Genomic DNA, 19,887 nt, shown 5'->3' on the forward strand with positions numbered 1-19,887 from the left:
TTTTTTAAATACTTTCTGGGCCTTGGAGGAGAGAATCGCCTATAATTTTCCTCTATTCTAATTTTTCTTATGTTTTGTCTTTTTATTTTGTCTTGAATTTCTTGGATGGTCTATTGCAGGAATTTTTTAGATTTAACATTGTCTTTGACAAATGCACTGTTTTCTTCCATTGTATCTTCCACAACTGAGTTTTTTGTTTCCATTTCATATAGTCTATTGGTCATGCTTACCTCTGTAGTTCCTGTTTTCTTCCCTAAGTTATTTCTCTCCACAATTTACAATATTTTTGTTTTCTTTAATTTCTCCAAAAAATATGGAATGCTACAGGAATTTGCATGTCATCCTTGTGCAAGGGCCATGATAATCTTCTCAGCATTGTTCCAATTTTTGTATAAGTGCTGCCAAAGCGAACATCACATAATTCGTTCAAATGGTCATTAATAAAGTCACGTGTCCTTCACTTGTGAGTTTCACATTATGACAGATTCTATTATTATTTGTTAAATGCACAGTCAGTGAATTATTTTCTGTGAAAATGCTCCCTGACCAAGGCAAATATTTAAACAAAAATCATTTAATTGGGACATTGCTTATATTTTTAGGAGACCATACATGATGTCATATCAGCAAGCAGTAATGTTGTTGTAGTCCTTCACACAGACTGAGAACTTTTCATATTGAACCACAAGCTGGAGGCAGAGAGAGGGAGACTGAAAGAGACTGAAAGAGAGACAAATTCAGAAATAGAGATTGAGACCAACAGAAACAAAGATGTAAAGTGACAGAGACTCCATTAAGTCTGTTCACTTTCATTGGCATATCAACTTCAAAGCACACCCTCCTATAATATAAATCCGAAAGGAAATACATTTTTCAATAGTTTTTATTTTAGTTTTTATTAATTACATTTTATTCACTTTGTATTCCCCCATAAAACGATATCCCCTCACAATCTTACCTTCCCTCCCCCTTCTCCATGCATGCTCCTACCGAAGTCCACTGATAGGGGAGGTCTTCATCTTCTTCATTTTGACCCTAGTCTTTCAGATATCATCAGGGGTGGCTGTATTCTCTTTCACTGTTGCCTGGTAAGGCTGCTTCTCAATCAGGGTGAGGTGATCAAAGAGCAGGCTGATCAGTTCATGTCATAGGTGGTCCCTGTTCCATTACTGTGGAACCCACATGGACACTGAACTTCCATGGGCTACATCTGTGCAGAGGTTCTAGGTTATCTCCATGCATGGTACTTGGTTGGAGTATGAGTCTCAAGAAAGACCCCTGTGCTCAGGTGTTTTTGGATCTCTTGCTCTACTTGTGGAGCTGCTGTCCTCTCCAGATCTTACTATTTCCCACTTCCTTCATTAGATTCCATGCACTCTGCCCAGCAATTGGCCATATGTCTCAGCATATGCTTTGGTAGTCTACAGGGTAGAGTCTTTCAGAGGCCCTCTGTGGCAGGCTCCTAACTTGTTCCCCATTTTCTTCTTCTTCCTATATCCATCCTCTTTGTAATTTAGCAACAGTTCTCCCTCTTAACTAGTTTCTTTAGGTGTACAGATTTTAGTAGGTTTATTCTATATTATATGTCTATTTGAGTGAGCATATACTTGGTGTGTCTTTCTGCTCCTGGGATAGCTCATTCAGGATAATCATTCATCCTTTCCAGTTCCCACCATTGACCTGCAAATTTCATGATTTCCTTGTTTTTTTTGTTATTGCTGAGTAATATTCCATTGTGTATATATATATCACAATTTCTGTATCCATTCTTCAGTTGAGGGAGCATATGGGTTGTTTCCAGGTTTTGGCTATTACAAATAAAACTGCTACAAACGTGGTTGGGCAAATGTCCTTATTGTGTACTTGAGCCTCTTTTGGATACATGCCTAGGAGTGGTATAATTTGTTTTTGAGGAAGCATTATTCCTACTTGTCTGAGAAAGCACCAGATTGATTTCTGGAGTGGTTGTACAAGTTTATATTCCCACCAGCAAGGAAGGAGGATTCCCCTTTATCCACAATCTCATCAGCATGTGTTATCTTTTGAGATTTTGAGAGAAACTTAAAGCAATCCTACTGAAATCAGGAACATGGCAAGCCTGCCCACTGTTTCCATATCTCTTCAACATAGTTTTGGAAGCCATGGCTAGAAAATAAGATAATTGAAGAAGATCAAGGGAATAGGAATCAGAAAGGAAGAAATCAAAGTATCAATATTTGTAGATGATACGACGGTGTACCAGAGTTACCCAAATTTCTACCAGTATAGTTGTACAGCTGATAAGAACCTTTGGAAAACTGGCTGGATACAATATTAATTCAAAAAAATCAGTAGCCTTCATGTATACATAAGACAAAAGGGCTGAGAAAGAAATTAGTGAAACAAAAGGAATTATATTATCTTACCAGGCCACACAAATCCTAACACTTCCCACATATTTCCTCGGTGGGGACTTGAAATGTAAGTAAATGAGCTTCAAGGGAACATCGCAATTCAAATCAAAAGTAAGTGGAAGAAGATGGAGGGACTTCTAGGCTAAAAGAACATATTTATCCTGATAGTTTGTTATTCAATACAATGATTAAAGTCCCTGCAAATTCTAAAGACTGAAGAACAGGACTGACTATCTCTTTTGGAGGAAATGTGGAACATTTCTATGACAGAGTATTAGTCAGCTAAGAAAATGACAAGATATTTTCAGGCAAATGGATGGGACCCTGAGAAATCATCCTGGGTGTAGTACCTAACATGCAGAAAGACAAATATGGTATGTATTCACTTATTAGGAGGTCTCATAATAGTGGGGTTAAAGTTACAAAAGGCCATCTTTTGTGACCTTAACAGTCTTTCACTAGGAGAACTGGTTGGCAGTTACTTGAGTTTTTGGGCCAGGGCATCATACGGAAATTTTCAAGCAACCCAGGCTGTTGTTATTAAAGTATGTTGTTCTCTGCCCTCAACTGATTAATTCAGTGCCATGTTCTGTCCACAGAGATGCTTCCTTCTGCATCAAATAGGATTTCATACAGAGACCCACAGTCAAATATTATGCAGAGAGAAACCTTAATACACCTAGTACTGAATAGGATTTCCCTATGAAATTCTCCCTTCCCTCAGAGCTCTGAGAAGCCTGCAGGAGATTTGGCAGGAATTGTGTAATAAATAAAGGGAATTGAGGACACAAGGGGAACAATTCCCTGCCAATCAGGCTACAAAGGAAAATGATTCTTCCAGCCTAGATGAAACCTCATAAGCTAGGGTCAGACAGAAGGTGGAGGAAGGCCTCCCTATTAGGGAACTAGAATAAAAGTCATAGAGAGATAAGAAGGAGGCTGAGTGGGACTGGAAAGAGAAGAAGGAGGGGGCAGCAGAGAGGATACAAAGTGAACAAATCATAATGAATAAATAAGAAAAACTTTGATCAAGGTGAAGAAGTACAGATATCTTCAGGACAGATGGCTTCTTCTTGGGGGTGGTTGCAGGGTGCGGCAAGGATGATCTCAGTTTTCTTTAAGGGACTTGGCACTGAGATTCTGAACATGTACCAATGAGTATATGGACCACACATACTTCAACTGATATATTTTAAAGAAAAAAAATGTGACACAAGGGTAAGAATTTGAATCAGGGAACAATGGAAAAAAATAGTGTAATGTATATTAAACGAAATTCCCTCATAAGTAATTAAAATAATATGTTCACAACTTTTACAGTGACTTTTAACATGGAGAAATGATTCCATTGAAGGAGCAAAGAATTTTATTTTGTAAGGCTTGCTTTCCAGGAATTTATTTTGTAGCAGAGTATCCTAGTCATGAACTAGTGTTTACCCAGCTACCTCAGACATCAGGAGGCTAGCTTGCTCCTCTTAAAAAGACACATGACACTAATACTATATTTAGAGAGTTAGTCAGGGGACCACAGGACGAAACACATCTGCTTGGTGTTCTAGGCATATAACACAGACCCATGTCTCTGTCCTCAATTCCCGGTTTTAAATGTAAACCCCAGAACCAGAAGGATTTTTCTCTGACCACTGAGTAGGACACAAATGCCAATCGAGACTGGTAGACAAGCAACCATGCTCATAGAGGGTTGGCAACTCTAGTGTGCAACATTACTAGCTTTCAAAGAGTTTATTGCCCCTCAGTTCTTCTTTTACATTCACAGTTCTTTCTGTGTTTCAGCCAAACCAATCCCAGGAATTGTCTGGTTTCCTTCTCTTTTAGCTTCTCTTTAAGATTCAACATCCCAGGGAACCCTAGACACTGTTTGCCTATTTTATCCATAGGAATATGAAGGTACATTTAGTGAATATGCCACTAAATGCGCAGTTCAAAGTAACAACCTAGGAAATTTTAGATCCAAGAACACAGTAGGAACCGTTGTCATTGGGTACATTCCCCTAATCCCCTATCACGTTGAAGCTTCTCCACTTAGAAAGCTGTCCAGTTAAATAAACATTAATTTCCATTTCCTACGTGACATTGTCACAGAGGTAAAAGATTCAAAATGAAAAAAAAAATCCTGAAGGTTACCATGTCAGTTCTTTTCTCATAATGATAGATGTTATGTCCTTATTGTTTTAAAGATTGAATTCATATCAATTTTAGTTTATAAGAGGAGAGCTAATGTTACAATGCTCTAAAACATCCAGGCAATCTCAAAAAATGGGCCTTCCACAGAAGAACTCCTGCCAAACGCCATTATGGTTCAAGAGATATGTTCTGTTGGTCAATGTAAGAACCTAAAATTAGGCTGGGAGACAAACATGCAAGCTGCACACATGCCATGTCAAAAAACTTTTAAATGCTGAATAAATTAATATGTCTCACTGCTCTGGAAGATGAATGATCTTTTCAACATGACATATTTTCACAGTTCATAGATATTGGTCATGCCTAAGGCAAAAAAGACACAGGAGTCTTGCAGCTGGCAAAGTACACACCATCCTAGTTAGGTACTAAAAACTCAAAAATAATACTTCATATGTTTAAAAGGCAAAACTGTCCATCCCATATCAAAAAAGGACACACAAAAAAGGTAGCCAAAATAAACATCAAAACCCAAGTAGAAGATGTCTAACACTAATGCTAATCCTAACCCCTAAACCTAACCATAACACTAACACCATGCTATGCTGACATCACAATGGTATAATGGTTTTAAAATGCTATTATGTCATCACAATGGAATTTTGATATAAAAATGCTTTGGTGACATCACAATAGTTTCATGACATCCCAATGCTATTATGACATCATAATGTCATTATGACATCATAATGATTGTCATATGACATCACAAAAGAATTTTGACAGCACAAAGCTATTATGACAGCACAATGCTATTTTGATATTACAATTATATGATCCTCATATGATATCACATGGAATTTTGACATCACAATGCTATTATGAGATAACAATTCTATTATGACATGATTGTTTTATGACAATGGGATTTTGACATTATAATTTCATTATGACCACAAAATGCTATTATGATATAACAATGGTACTTTGATATTATAATCATAGTATGATATTACAATGGAATAAGAACCTCAAAGTAATAAAATAAAATAAAAATTCCATTGCGGCATCACAATGCTATTATGACAGCACAATGGTATGACATCTAATGGTACTATGATTTTACAACAGTTTTATGATATCACAGTAGTACTATGACATGACAATGCTATTATGACTTCACAATGGTAGTAGAACATCACAATGCTATTATGACATCACATTGTTCTTATGCCATTCCAATGCTTTTATGACATCACAATGATATTATGACATATTATACTATTCCAACATAATTTTGGTATGACATCACAATGGAATTTTAACATTACAATGGTATTACAACATCACAGTGCTATGATGACAACACAATGCTATTATGACATCACAATGGCATTATGACATTAAATTGCTATTTTGATATCACTATGGTATTTTGACTTCACAATGGTATTATGAAATCACAATTCTATTATGACATCACATTTGTAAAAGGGCATTACAACTTTATTATGCATCTCAATGGTTATGTTATCACAATTGTGTCATGACATCTCAGTGCTCTTATGATATCACCATGGTATAATGATATCTCAATTCTATTATGACATCACAATTGCATTATGCTATCACAACTTTATTATGACATCACAATGGTGTCGTGTCATGATATCACAATGGTATTATGACAGACCAATGGTATTATAACATCACAAGGCTAATACGACATCACAATGGTATTTCAACATGATTGTGGTATCTAATCACAATAGAATTTTGAGGTCAAAATGCTATTTGTACCTCAAAAGGCTATTATAACATCACAATGCTATTATGATATTACAATATTATGACATCCCAATGGTATTATGACTTCACAGCGGTATTTAGACATGATTGTGTTTTAACATCACAATGGAATTTTGAAATCAAAATCTATTATGATTAAACAACAATAAGACTTAATAATGATATTAGGACATCCAATGCTATGATGACATCACAATGTTATTATAACATCACAATGGCATCAGGACATGAAAATTCATCATGACATCCCAATGCTATTATGATATCACAATTGTTAGGTGCTGATTGAATGAGAGGAAGAATGATGCTATGAAACAGGTGAAATCGAGTAAGAGTTTCCAGAACCAGTTATTAAAAGGGCCAAGTGGATAGCCTGCTTGAGAGAAAAGCTGAGCATCCCCACATGCCTCAGTCTGGGCAGGTGAAAGCACACAAACCAGAGATGACAGTTCCTGTCTCCAAGACTATTAGTTCAGTTGATTTGTTACATGTTTCTTTCAAGAGCTTTTCATACTGAACCAAAAGCAGCAGGCAAAGAGAGGGAGACTAAGAGAGACAGAGAGAAAGAGCTATAAAGACATATTTATAAATAGAGAGTCCAAGACCTAAAGAAAAAAAAAGATATAAAGTGACAGACTTTATTCTGTCTGGTAATTTTCATTGGCCTGTCAACCTCAAAGCACAACCTGCCACAATATAACTGTAATAGGAATTATATTATCTAACTTCCCAGACATTTCCTCACTGGGGAATCCACACATAAATAGATGAGCTATTATATCAATAAGAATGTGAAGGTACATTTAGTGAGGAAGTGAGTAACTGCTCAGTTCAAAGACACAACCTAGGAAATTTCAGATCCAACCCCACAGTAAGAGAACACCTTGTAACTCGCTATATTCCAACAAAGAAATAGAGGCCATCATAGAGAGAGAGGAATCCAAAATCAAACACATGAAAGAAATGGTGCAAGGCATGAAAACAGAATTAGAATCAATAAAGAAAACACAAAATGAGAAAAGCTGGAGAACTTGTAGAAAATATCAGGAACCACAAAATTAAGCATCACCAACAGAATACAAGAGATGGAAGAGAGAATCTCTGGAGCTGAAGACACACTTGCAGAAATTGATACTTCTCTCAAGGAAAAAGTAAAATCAGAAAACTTCCAATCAAAAAATATCCAATAAATCAAGGATGCTATGAAAAGACAAAATCTAAGAATAATAGGAATTCATGAAACAGAAGACTCCAGGGGGCGGAGCCAAGATGGCGACTAGCACACACAGTTTCTGAGCTGTGGGATACCTGATTTTCTGAGTTGGAGAATGGAAGGACCCCCAACCCAGGAAAACCACAGCGAGGCTTTCTGAACACCAGAGAACATCGCAGGAGGTGAAAACTTTGGCCTCCGGTCACCCGGAGACTTGCTTGGGGAAGGAGAGAAACGATACTTTGTTCTTGCTGCACTCCCTTCCCCCAGACCCCCCTTCCTCCTCAGCACAGCGGCACAGCAGACTCATCTTTCTCAGCGCAAACCTAACTGCCTGGGGTATACAGCCGCTGAGATGGAGCCCCAAGCACTTTAGCGGCAGACAAAAGCCAGCAGTACGTGCCCCGGACTCCCAGATTCGCGCAGCAGCTGCACCATCCTCCCAGGGCACAAATCTGCTAGACACCATACTAGCTCCGCAGGATCGCCATCACTGACGGTGCGGCCCGCCCAATCCCACAGTGACAGAGAATACGCTATATACTCACCGAAACCAGGCAGAAACGTCACACAACCTGGACACACCAGGCCCTGGGCCTCCCAAGCTTGGAGAGCACAACGAAGAGATCCCAGGACTTCCCAGAAAGCTTTGGGACTAGCAACCCAGTCTCCAGTTACAGCAGGACGTGGCGGCGTGGCGGCGGAGCAGCACTGAACTGGCGGGGAACCACAGCCCTCCAGTTTAAGACTAACCAGGGCCAAACCAGAGAACGGAGAGCCTGGTTACCCCATCCCTGCTGAAGTGACCACCCTGAAATCTCCAGCTGCAGCAAGACCTCAGAACCTGGCAGTGACACCAGCACAGAACTGGCGGAACACATCAAAGAAGCAGGGCCAAACCAGAGAGCAGAGAGCCCCGGATACCAAGATCTCTGCCAAGAGACCTGCCTGTAAGTGAGTGCATCCTTGAGAATCTGCAGTTCCCCAGATCCTGGGTCCTTCTAAATCAGAAGCCAGGCATCGAACCCCCCTCCCACCCACATATCCACTTTGGGAAACAGAGGGGCACTAGGGACATTGAAGTTCCTGCCCTGTGGGCCTGATTGAGGAGCTAAGACAGTTAATGCCAGAAATTGCGCTGCGATCATCTTTAGCGCCTGCGACATATACAGTGCAGAGCCCCTCCCACACACTCAAGGGTTCAACATTAGCCATCACTCTGTCCCTCGAGAAACTCATCCACGCACACTTACACACACAGACACACACGCGCGCGCGCACGCGCGCACACACACACACGCTTGCATTTGCCCCGTTTGCGCCTGCATACTTTCCTCCCACAGGTACAGCTAGTCCTCAGCACACGCTGAGAGTGCTCAGCTTCCTGAAGAACTCTCCAGACACCAGAGAGAGACAGCACCAGTCTGATCTGCAGAATCCAAAAACAAACAGGGAAGGTTTCAGATAAGCCAATGGCCAGAGGTAGGCGAAAGAACACTTCCAACATAAATCAGGACATCATGACTTCACCAGCAAACCCCAAAATCGGTGGATACACCAATTCAGCAGAAGCACAGGAAAATGATTTTAAAGCCATGCTTGCCCAATTATTTGAGGCTCATAAGGAGGAAATGAACAAGTCTTCCAAAGAGATGGCCAGTCAATTGGAGGCAAAGAAAGAAGAAATAGACAATATCCTTAAAGAAACACAGGCAAACATAGCCAAACAAATAGATACACAAGTAGAGGAAAAATTAGTGGCATATAAGAAGGAAATGAAAAAAGAAATAGAGGCCATCGTAGAGAGACAGGAATCCAAATTCAAACACATGAAAGAAATGGTGCAAGGCATGAAAACAGAATTAGAATCAATAAAGAAAACACAAAATGAGAAAACCCTTGAGCTGGAGAACTTGGAGAAAAGATCAGGAACAACCAAAGTAAGCATCACCAACAGAATACAAGAGATGGAAGAGAATCTCTGGAGCTGAAGACACACTTGCAGAAATGGATACTTCTCTCAAAGAAATAGTAAAATCAGAAAAGTTCCAATCACAAAATATCCAAGAAATCAAGGATGCTATGAAAAGACAAAATCTAAGAATAATAGGAATTCACGAAAAAGAAGACTCCAGACTCCAAGGTCCAGAAAATATTTTCAAGAAAATCATAGAAGAAAATTTTCCCAACTTAAAGAAAGAGATGTCCATAAATATACAAGAGGCCTACAGAACTCCAAATAGACAAGACCAGAAAAGAAACACATCACGTCACATCATAGTCAAAACACTAAATCTACAGAACAAAGAAAAGATATTAAAAGCAGCAAGGGAAAAAGGCCAAGTAACATATGAAGGTAGACCTATCAGAATCACGCCGGACTTCTCTTCAGAAACTATGAAAGCCAGAAGGGCCTGGGCAAGTATCATGGAGACTCTAAGAGATCACAAATGTCAACCCAGACTACTATACCCTGCAAAGATTTCAATCAACATAGATGGAGAAAACAAAATATTCCATGACAAAACTAAATTTATACAATATCTACACAGCAAACCATCCCTACAGAAGATACAAGAAGGAAAACTCCAATCCAATGAAAACAAATTCACCCAAGAAAACAGGGCATACAGATAATGTCCCAACAAAAATGAAAAGAAAACAAGCAATGAAACAGGGTTAGATCATCGACTCCATTACAAAAGGAACTAACATGCATTGGTCACTATTATCTATCAATATCAATGGACTCAACTCACCAATAAAAAGACACAGGCTAACAGAATGGTTAAGGAAACAGGATCCAACATTCTGTTGCATCCAAGAAACACACCTATGCAACAAAGACAAACACTACCTCAGAGTAAAGGGCTGGAAAACTGTTTTTCAAGCAAACGGTTCCAGAAAACAAGCTGGAGTAGCCATCCTAATATCTAATAAAATAGACTTTCAACCCAAGTTAATCAAAAAAGATAAGGAGGGCCACTATATTCTCATCAAAGGAAAAATCCACCAAGAGGACATCACAATCTTGAATATCTATGCCCCAAATACAAGAGCACCGACATTCGTAAATGAAACATTATTAAAGCTTAAATCATACATTGATCCTAATACCTTAATAGTGGGAGACTTCAACACTCCACTCTCACCAAGGGAAAGATCAACGAGACAGACACCAAATAGGGAAATAAAAGCACTCACAGAATCCCTAAATCAAATGGACCTAATAGACATCTACAGATCATTTCACCCAAACTCAAAAGAGTACACCTTCTTTTCAGCACCGCATGGAACCTTTTCCAAAATAGACCATATAGTGGGCCACAAAGCAAGCCTCAACAGATACAAAAGGATTGAAATAATCCCTTGTATACTATCTGACCACCATGGACTAAAGCTAGACCTCAACAACAACAGAAACAACAAAAAGCCGACACGCACATGGAAACTGAACAACTTACTACTCAATGACAGCTGGGTTAAGGAAGAAATAAAGAAAGAAATTAAAGATTTCCTAGAATTCAATGAAAAGGAAGGCACAACATACCCAAATTTATGGGACACATTGAAAGCAGTGCTCAGAGGAAAATTTATAGCACTAAGTGCCTGCAAGAAGAAATTTGTAACATCACATACAAACAACTTAATGGCCCAACTGAAAACCCTAGAAAAAAAAGAAGCAGATACACCCAAGAGGAGCAGACGGCTGGAAATAATCAAACTAAGGGCTGAAATCAATCAACTAGAAACAAATAAAACTATCCAAAGAATCAATGAAACAAAAAGCTGGTTCTTTGAGAAAATCAACAAGATAGACAAACCCTTAGCCAAACTAACTAAAAAGCAGAGAGAAACTATCCAGATGAGCAAAAGCAGAAATTAAAATGGGGACATAACCACAGTCATTGAGGAAATCCAAACAATTATTAGGTCATACTACAAAAGCCTATATGCCACAAAACTTGAGAATCTAAATGAAATGGATAATTTTCTTGAAAGATACCATCTACCAAAACTAAGTCAAGATCAGGTAGAAAGACTGAATACCCCTATATCTCCCAAGGAAATCGAAGCAGTTATTAACAGTCTCCCCTCCAAAAAAAGCCCTGGACCAGATGGCTTCAGTGCAGAATTCTACAAGACCTTCAAAGAAGTGCTAACTCCAATTCTCCTCAAGCTATTCCACAAAATAGAAACAGAAGGAACACTACCAAACTCATTCTATGAAGCAACAGTCACCTTAATACCTAAACCACACAAAGACCCAACAAAAAAAGAGAACTTTAGGCCTATCTCTCTTATGAACATTGACGCAAAAATACTTAATAAAATACTTGCAAACCGAATCCAAGAACACATCACAGATATCATCCACCATGACCGAGTAGGCTTCATCCCAGGCATGCAAGGGTGGTTCAACATACGGAAATCCATCAATGTAATCCACTACATAAACAAACTGAAGGAGAAAAACCACATGATCATCTCCTTAGACGCCGAAAAAGCATTTGACAAAGTCCAACACCCATTCATGTTTAAAGTCTTGGAGAGATCAGGGATACAAGGCACATACCTAAACATAGTAAAGGCAATATATAGCAAGCCGATAGCTAACATCAAACTCAATGGAGAGAAACTTAAATCAATCCCACTGAAATCAGGGACAAGACAAGGCTGTCCATTGTCCCCATATCTCTTCAACATAGTACTTGAAGTCCTAGCCAGAGCAATAAGACAACTAAAGGAGATCAGGGGATACAAATCGGAAAGGAAGAGGTCAAAGTGTCACTATTTGCAGATGATATGATAGTATACATGAGCGACCCCAAAAATTCAACCAGAGAACTCCTTCAGCTGATAAACACTTTCAGCAAAGTAGCAGGATACAAAATCAACTCAAAAAAATCAGAAACCCTCCTATATACCAAAGACAAAAAGGCTGAGAAAGAAATTAGGGAAACAAAACCCTTCACAATAGCCACTGATAACATAAAGTACCTTGGTGTGACTCTAACCAAGCAAGTGAAAGACCTGTTTGAGAAAAACTTCAAGTCTCTGAAGAAAGAAATCGAAGAAGATATCAGAAGATGGAAAGATCTCCCGTGCTCATGGATTGGTAGGATTAACATTGTGAAAATGGCCATACTGCCAAAAGCAATCTACAGATTCAATGCAATTCCCATCAAAATACCAACTCAATTCTTTACAGACCTTGAAAAAAAGATTCTCAGCTTCATATGGAGAAACAAAAAACCCAGAATTTCCAAAACGATCCTGTACAACAACAGATCATCTGGAGGTATCTCCATTCCTGATCTCAAGCTGTACTACAGGGCAACAGTAATAAAAACTGCATGGTATTGGCATAGAAACAGAAAGGAGGATCAATGGAACTGCATAGAAGACCCAGAACTAAATCCACACACCTATGAATACTCAATATTCGACAAAGAAGCCAATTCCATTCAATGGAAAAAAGACAGCATCTTCAACAAATGGTGCTGGACCAACTGGATGCCTACATGCAGAAAAATGAAAATAGATCCATATTTATCACCCTGCACAAAACTAAAGTCAAAGTGGATCAAGGACCTCAACATAAAACCAGATACCCTAAATCAATTGGAAAAAAAAGTGGGGAACAGCCTAGAACTCATTGGCACAGGAGACAACTTCCTGAACAGAACACCAACAGCACAGGCTCTAAGAGCAACAATCAATAAATGGGTCCTCATGAAACTGAAAAGTTTCTGTAAAGCAAAGGATACCATCATCAAAACAAAACGACTGCCTACAAATTGGGAAAGAATCTTCACTAACCCTTTATCTGACAGAGGACTAATATCCAGTATATACAAAGAACTAAAGAAGCTGAAAAGCAGCAAACCAAGTAATCCAATTAAAAAATGGAACAGAGCTAAACAGAGAATTCTCGACAGAGGAATATCGAATGGCAGAAAAACACTTAAAGAAATGCTCATCCTCATTAGCCATCAGGGAAATGCAAATCAAAACGACCCTGAGATATCACCTTACACCCATCAGAATGGCCAAGATGAAAAACTCAAGCGATAACACATGCTGGAGAGGTTGTGGAGAAAGGGGAACCCTCCTCCACTGCTGGTGGGAATGTAAACTGGTACAACCACTCTGGAAAGATATCTGGCGCTTCCTAAGACAAATAGGAATAGTGCTTCCTCCAGACCCAGCTATACCACTGCTAGGTATATACCCAAAGTTTGTTCAAGTACACAAAAAGGACACTTGCTCAATCATGTTTATAGCAGCTCTATTTGTAATAGCCAGAACCTGGAAACAACCCAGATGTCCATCAACGGTGGAATGGGTACAGAAATTGTGGTATTTTTATACAATGGAATACTACTCAGCAATCAAAAAGGAGGAAATCATGAAATTTGCAGGCAAATGGTGGGATCTAGAAAAGATCATTCTGAGTGAAATATCCCAGAAGGAGAAAGACAAACATGGGATATACTCACTTATATAGACCTATAAGATAGGATAAACATAATGAAATCTATACACCTAAAAAAGATAATCAATTGAGTGGACATGGGGTAAGATGATCAATCCTCATTTAGAAAGACAGATGGGATGTGCATTGAACGTATGACAGGAGTCTACTGAGCGCATCTGAAAGACTCTAACTAGCAGTGTTTTCAAAGCAAAGACTCATGACCAAACCTTTGGCAGAGTACAGGGAATCATAAGAAAGAAGGGGAGTTAGTCTGATGGGGAAAGGATAGGAGCTCCACAAGGACCAAATATATCTGGGCACAGGGTCTTTTCTGAGACTGACATTCAACCAGGGACCATGTATGGATATAACCTAGAACCTCCACTCAGATGTGGCCTCTGGTAGCTCAGTAACCAATTGGTTTCCCAAAGTGAGGGGAACAGGGACTATTTCTAACAGGAACTCAAGGACTGGCTCTTTGGTCTCCCCACCCCCGAAGGGAGGAGCAGTCCTGTTAGGCCTTAGAGGAGGGCTTTGCAGCCAGTCCTGAAGATACCTGATAAAACAGGATCAGATGAATGGGGAGGAGGTCCCCCCTATCAGTGGACTTGGAAAGGGGCACGGTGGAGATGAGGGAGGAAGGGAGGGACTGGGAGGGAATGAGGGATCGGGACATGGCTGGGATACAGAGTTAATAAAATGTAACTGATAAAAAAAAAAAAGAAAAAGAAAAAAAAAAAAAAGAAACAGAAGACTCCAGGCTCCAAGGTCCAGAAAATATTTTCAAGAAAATCATAGAAGAAAATTTTCCCAACTTAAAGAAAGAGATGTCCATAAATACACAAGAGGCATACAGAACTCCAAATAGACTAGACCAGAAAAGACACACATCACATCACATCATATTCAAAACACTAAATATACAAAAAACAAAGAAAAGATATTAAAAGCAGCAAGGAAAAAAGGCCAAGTAACATATGAAGGTAGACCAATCAGAATCACACCTAACTTCTCATCAGAAACTATGAAAGCCAGAAGGGACTGGGCAAGTATCATGGAGATTCTAAGAGATCACAAATGTCAACCCAGACTACTATACCCTGCAAAGCTTTCAATCAACATAGATGGAGAAAACAAAATATTCCATGACAAAATTAAATTTACGCAATATCTACACAGTAAACCAACCCTACAGAAAATACTAGAAGGAAAACTCCAATCCAACGAAAACAAATTCACCGAAGAAATCATGGTATACAGATAATATCCCAACAAAAATTAAAAGAAAACAAGCAATGAAACAGGGTTAGATCACCGACTCCATTACAAAAGGAACTAACATGCATTGATCACTATTATCTATCAAGATCAACAGATTCAATTCCCCAATAAAAAGACACAGGCTAACAGAATGGTTATGGAAACAGGACCCAACATTCTTTTGCATTCAAGAAACTTAACTATGCAACAAAGATAAACACTACCTCAGAGTAAAGGCCTGGAAAACTGTTTTTCAAGCAAATGGTTCTAAAAAACAAGCTGGAGTAGCCATCCTAATATTTAATAAAATAGACTTTCAACCGAAGTTAATCAAAAAAGTTAAGGAGGGCCACGATATTCTCATCAAGGAAAAATCCACCAAGAGGACATCACAATCTTGAATATCTATGCCCCAAATACAAGAGCACCGACATTCGTAAATGAAACCTTATTAAAGCTTAAATCATACATTGCTCCTAATACCTTAATAGTGGGAGACTTCAACACTCCACTCTCACCAAGGGAAAGATCAACGAGACAGACACCAAATAGGGAAATAAAAGCACTCACAGAATCCCTAAATCAAATGGACCTAATAGGCTTCTAAAGATTATTTCACCCAAATTCAAAAGAGTACACCTTCATTTCAGCACTGCATGGAACCTTCTCCAAAATAGACCATATAGTGGGCCACAAAGCAAGACTCAACAGATACAAAAGGATTGAAATAATCCCTTGTATACTATCTGACCACCATGGACTAAAGCTAGACATCAACAACAACAGAAACAACAAAAAGCCAACAGGAACATGGAAACTGAACAACTTACTACTCAATGACAGCTGGGTTAAGGAAGAAATAAAGAAAGAAATTAAAGACTTCCTAGAATTCAATGAAAAGGAAGGCACAATGTACCCAAATTTACGGGACACATTGAAAGCAGTGCTCAGAGGAAAATTTATAGCACTAAGTGCCTGCAAGAAGAAATTCGTAACATCACATACAAACAACTTAATAGCCCAACTGAAAACCCTAGAAAAAAAAAGAAGCAGATACACCCAAGAGGAGCAGATGGCTGGAAATAATCAAACTAAGGGCTGAAATCAATCAATTATAAACAAATAAAACTATCCAAAGAATCAATGAAACAAAAAGCTGGTTCTTTGAGAAAATCAACAAGATAGACAAACCCTTAGCCAAACTAACTAAAAAGCAAAGAGAAACTATCGAAATCAGCAAAATCAGAAATTAAAATGGGGACATACCCACAGACACTGAGGAAATCCAAACAATTATTAGGTCATACTACAAAAGCCTATATGCCACGAAATTTGAAAATCTAAATGAAATGGATAATTTTGTTGAGAGATTCCATCTACCAAAACTAAGTCAAGATCAGGTAGAAAGGCTGAAGAGCCCTATATCTCCCAAGGAAATTGAAGCAGTCATTAACAGTATCACCTTCAAAAAAAAGCCCTGGGCCAGATGGCTTCAGCGCAGAATTCTACCAGATCTTCAAAGAAGTGCTAACTCCAATTCTCCTCAAACTATTCCACAAAATAGAAACAGAAGGAACACTACCAAACTCATTCTATGAAGCCACAGTCACCTTAATAACTAAACCACACAAAGATCCAACAAAAAAGAGAACTTCAGACTTATCTCTCTTTTGAATACTGACGCAAAAATACTCAATAGAATACTTGCAAACCAAATCCAAGAACTTATCAAAGATATCATCCATCATGATCAAGTAGGCTTCATCACAGGCACGCAAGGGTGGTTCAACATAAAAAAATCCATCAATGTAATCCACCACATAAACAAACTGAAGGAGAAAAACCACATGATCATCTCTTTAGATCCTGAAAAAGCATTTGAGAATGTCCAACACCCATTCATGTTTAAAGTATTGGAGAGATCAGGGATACAAGGCACATGACTAAAGATAGTAAAGGCAATATACAGCAAACCTATAGCTAACATCCAACTCAATGGAGAGAAACTTAAATCAATCCCACTGAAATCAGGAACAAGACAACGCTGCCCATTGTCTCCATATCTCATCAACATAGAACTTGAAGTCCTAGCCAGAGCAATAAGAAAGTTGAAGGAGATCAAGGGGATACAAATCAGAAAGGAAGTGGTCAAAGTGTCACTATTTGCAGATGATATGATAGTATACATGACTGACCCCAAAAATTCAACCAGAGAACTCCTCTAGCTGATAAACACCTTCAGCAATGTGGCAGGATACAAAATCAACTCCAAAAAATCAGAAGCCCTCCTGTATACCAAACACAAAAAAAAAGCTGAGAAAGAAATTAGGGAAACAACACCCTTCACAATAGCCACTAATATATAAAGTACCTTGGTGTGACTAACCAAGCAAGTAAAAGACCTGTTTGAGAAAAACTTCAAGTCTCTGAAGAAAGAAATCGAAGAAGATATCAGAAGATGGAAAAATCTCCCGTGCTCATGGATTGGTAGGATTAACATTGTGAAAATGGCCATCCTGCCAAAAGCAATCTACAAATTCAATGCAATTCCCATCAAAATACCAACTCAGTTCTTTACAGACCTTGAAAAAAGATTCTCAGCTTCATATGGAGAAACAAAAAACTCAGAATCTCCAAAACGATCCTGTACAACAACAGATCATCTGGAGGTATCCCCATCCCTGATCTCAAGCTGTACCACAGGGCAACATTAATAAAAACTGCATGGTATTGGCAAAGAAACAGAAAGGAAGATCAATGGAACCGCATAGAAGACCCAGAAATAAACCCACTCACCTATGAATACTCGATATTTGACAAAGAAGCCAAAACCATTCAATGGAAAAAAGACAGCATCTTCAACAAATGGTGCTTGACCAACTGGATGTCTACATGCAGAAAAATGAAAATAGATCCATATTTATCACCCTGCACAAAACTAAAGTCCAAGTGGATCAAGGACCTCAACATAAAACCAGATACTCTAAATCAGTGGAAAAAAAAAGTGGGGAACAGCCTAGAACTCATTTGCACAGGAGACAACTTCCTGAACAGAACACCAACAGCACAGGCTCTAAGAGCAACAATCAATAAATGGGACCTCATGAAACTGAAAAGCTGTAAAGCAAAGGACACTATCATCAAAACGAAATGACTGCCTACAGTTTGGGAAAGAATTTTCACCAACCCTTTATCTGACAGAGGGCTAATATCCAGTATATATAAAGAACTAAAGATGCAGAAAAGCAACAAACCAAGTAATCCCATTAAAACATGGGGAACGGAGCTAAACAGAGAATTCTCAAAAGAAGAACATCAAATGGCAGAGAAACACTTAAAGAAATGCTCAACCACATTAGTCATTTGTGAAATGCAAATCAAAATGACCCTGATATTTCACCTTACACCCATGGCCAACATGAAAAACTCAAGTGATAACACATGCTGGAGAGGTTGTGGAGAAAGGGGAACCCTCCTCCATTGCTGGTGGGAATGTAAACTGGTACAACCACTTTGGAAGTCAATCTGGCATTTTCTCAGGCGATTAGGAGTAGTGCTACCTCAAGACCCAGCTATACCACTCCTAGGTATATACCCAAAATTTGGTCAAGTACAAAACAAGGACATTTGTTCAACCATGTTTGTAGCAGCTTTATTTGTAATAGCCAGAACTTGGAAACAATCCAGATGTCCATCAACTCAGCAATGGATACAGAAACTGTGGTATTTTTACACAATGGAATACTACTCAGCAATCAAAAAGGAGGAAATCATGAAATTTGCAGGCACGTGGTGGGATCTAGAAACTATCATTCTGAGTGAAGTATTCCAGCATGAGAAAGACAAACATTGTATATACTCACTTATATAGACCTGCAAGATATGATAAACATAATGAAATCTATACACCTAAAGAAGATAATCAAGAAAGTAGACAGGGGCAAATATGATCAATCCTCATTTATAAAGACAAATGGGATGTGTATTTAAGGTATGACAGGAATCTACCATAAAAGGTATTTGAAAGAATCTACCTAGCAGTGTTTCAAAGCAGACACTAAGACTCATAACCAAACCCTTGGCAGAATGCAGGGAATCATATGAAAAAAGGGGAGTTAGTATGATATGGAAAGGATAGGAGCTCTACAAGGACCAAATATATCCAGGCACAGGGTCTTTTCTAAGACTGATACTCAACCAAGGACCATCTGTGAATATAACCTAGAACTTTTGCTCGGGTGTGGCCCTTGGTAGCTCAATAACCAAATAGTTTTCCAAAGTAAGGGAACAAAGACTATTTCTAACAGGATCTCAAGGTCAGGCTCCTTGACTTCCCTCCCCCCCAGGGGAGGAGCACTCCTGTTAGGTCATAGAGGAGGACTCTACAGCCAGCCCTGAAGATATGTGATAAATCAGAGTCAAATGAAAGGAGAGGAGGTCCTTCCCTATCAGTGGACTTGGAAAGGGACAGAGAGGAGACCAGGGAGGGAGTGTGGGTTTGTGGAGGGATACAGCGGGCCACAGAGTTAACAAAACCTAACTAAAAAGAAAAACAAACAAACAAACAAAAAACAGATATGTACTCAGTC

General features: G+C 38.8%; 1 non-coding gene across 1 annotated transcript; it reads right to left on the reverse strand.

The window, feature by feature from the left end:
* Positions 1-307: 307 nt before the first annotated feature.
* Positions 308-417, reverse strand: LOC132651716 (U6 spliceosomal RNA). Its single transcript, XR_009589298.1, has one exon. It is a non-coding gene; the product is annotated as a U6 spliceosomal RNA (small nuclear RNA).
* Positions 418-19,887: the final 19,470 nt, after the last annotated feature.

This window comes from Meriones unguiculatus, assembly GCF_030254825.1.
Source record: "Meriones unguiculatus strain TT.TT164.6M chromosome Y unlocalized genomic scaffold, Bangor_MerUng_6.1 ChrY_unordered_Scaffold_23, whole genome shotgun sequence".
NCBI classification, from domain to species: Eukaryota; Metazoa; Chordata; class Mammalia; order Rodentia; family Muridae; genus Meriones; species Meriones unguiculatus.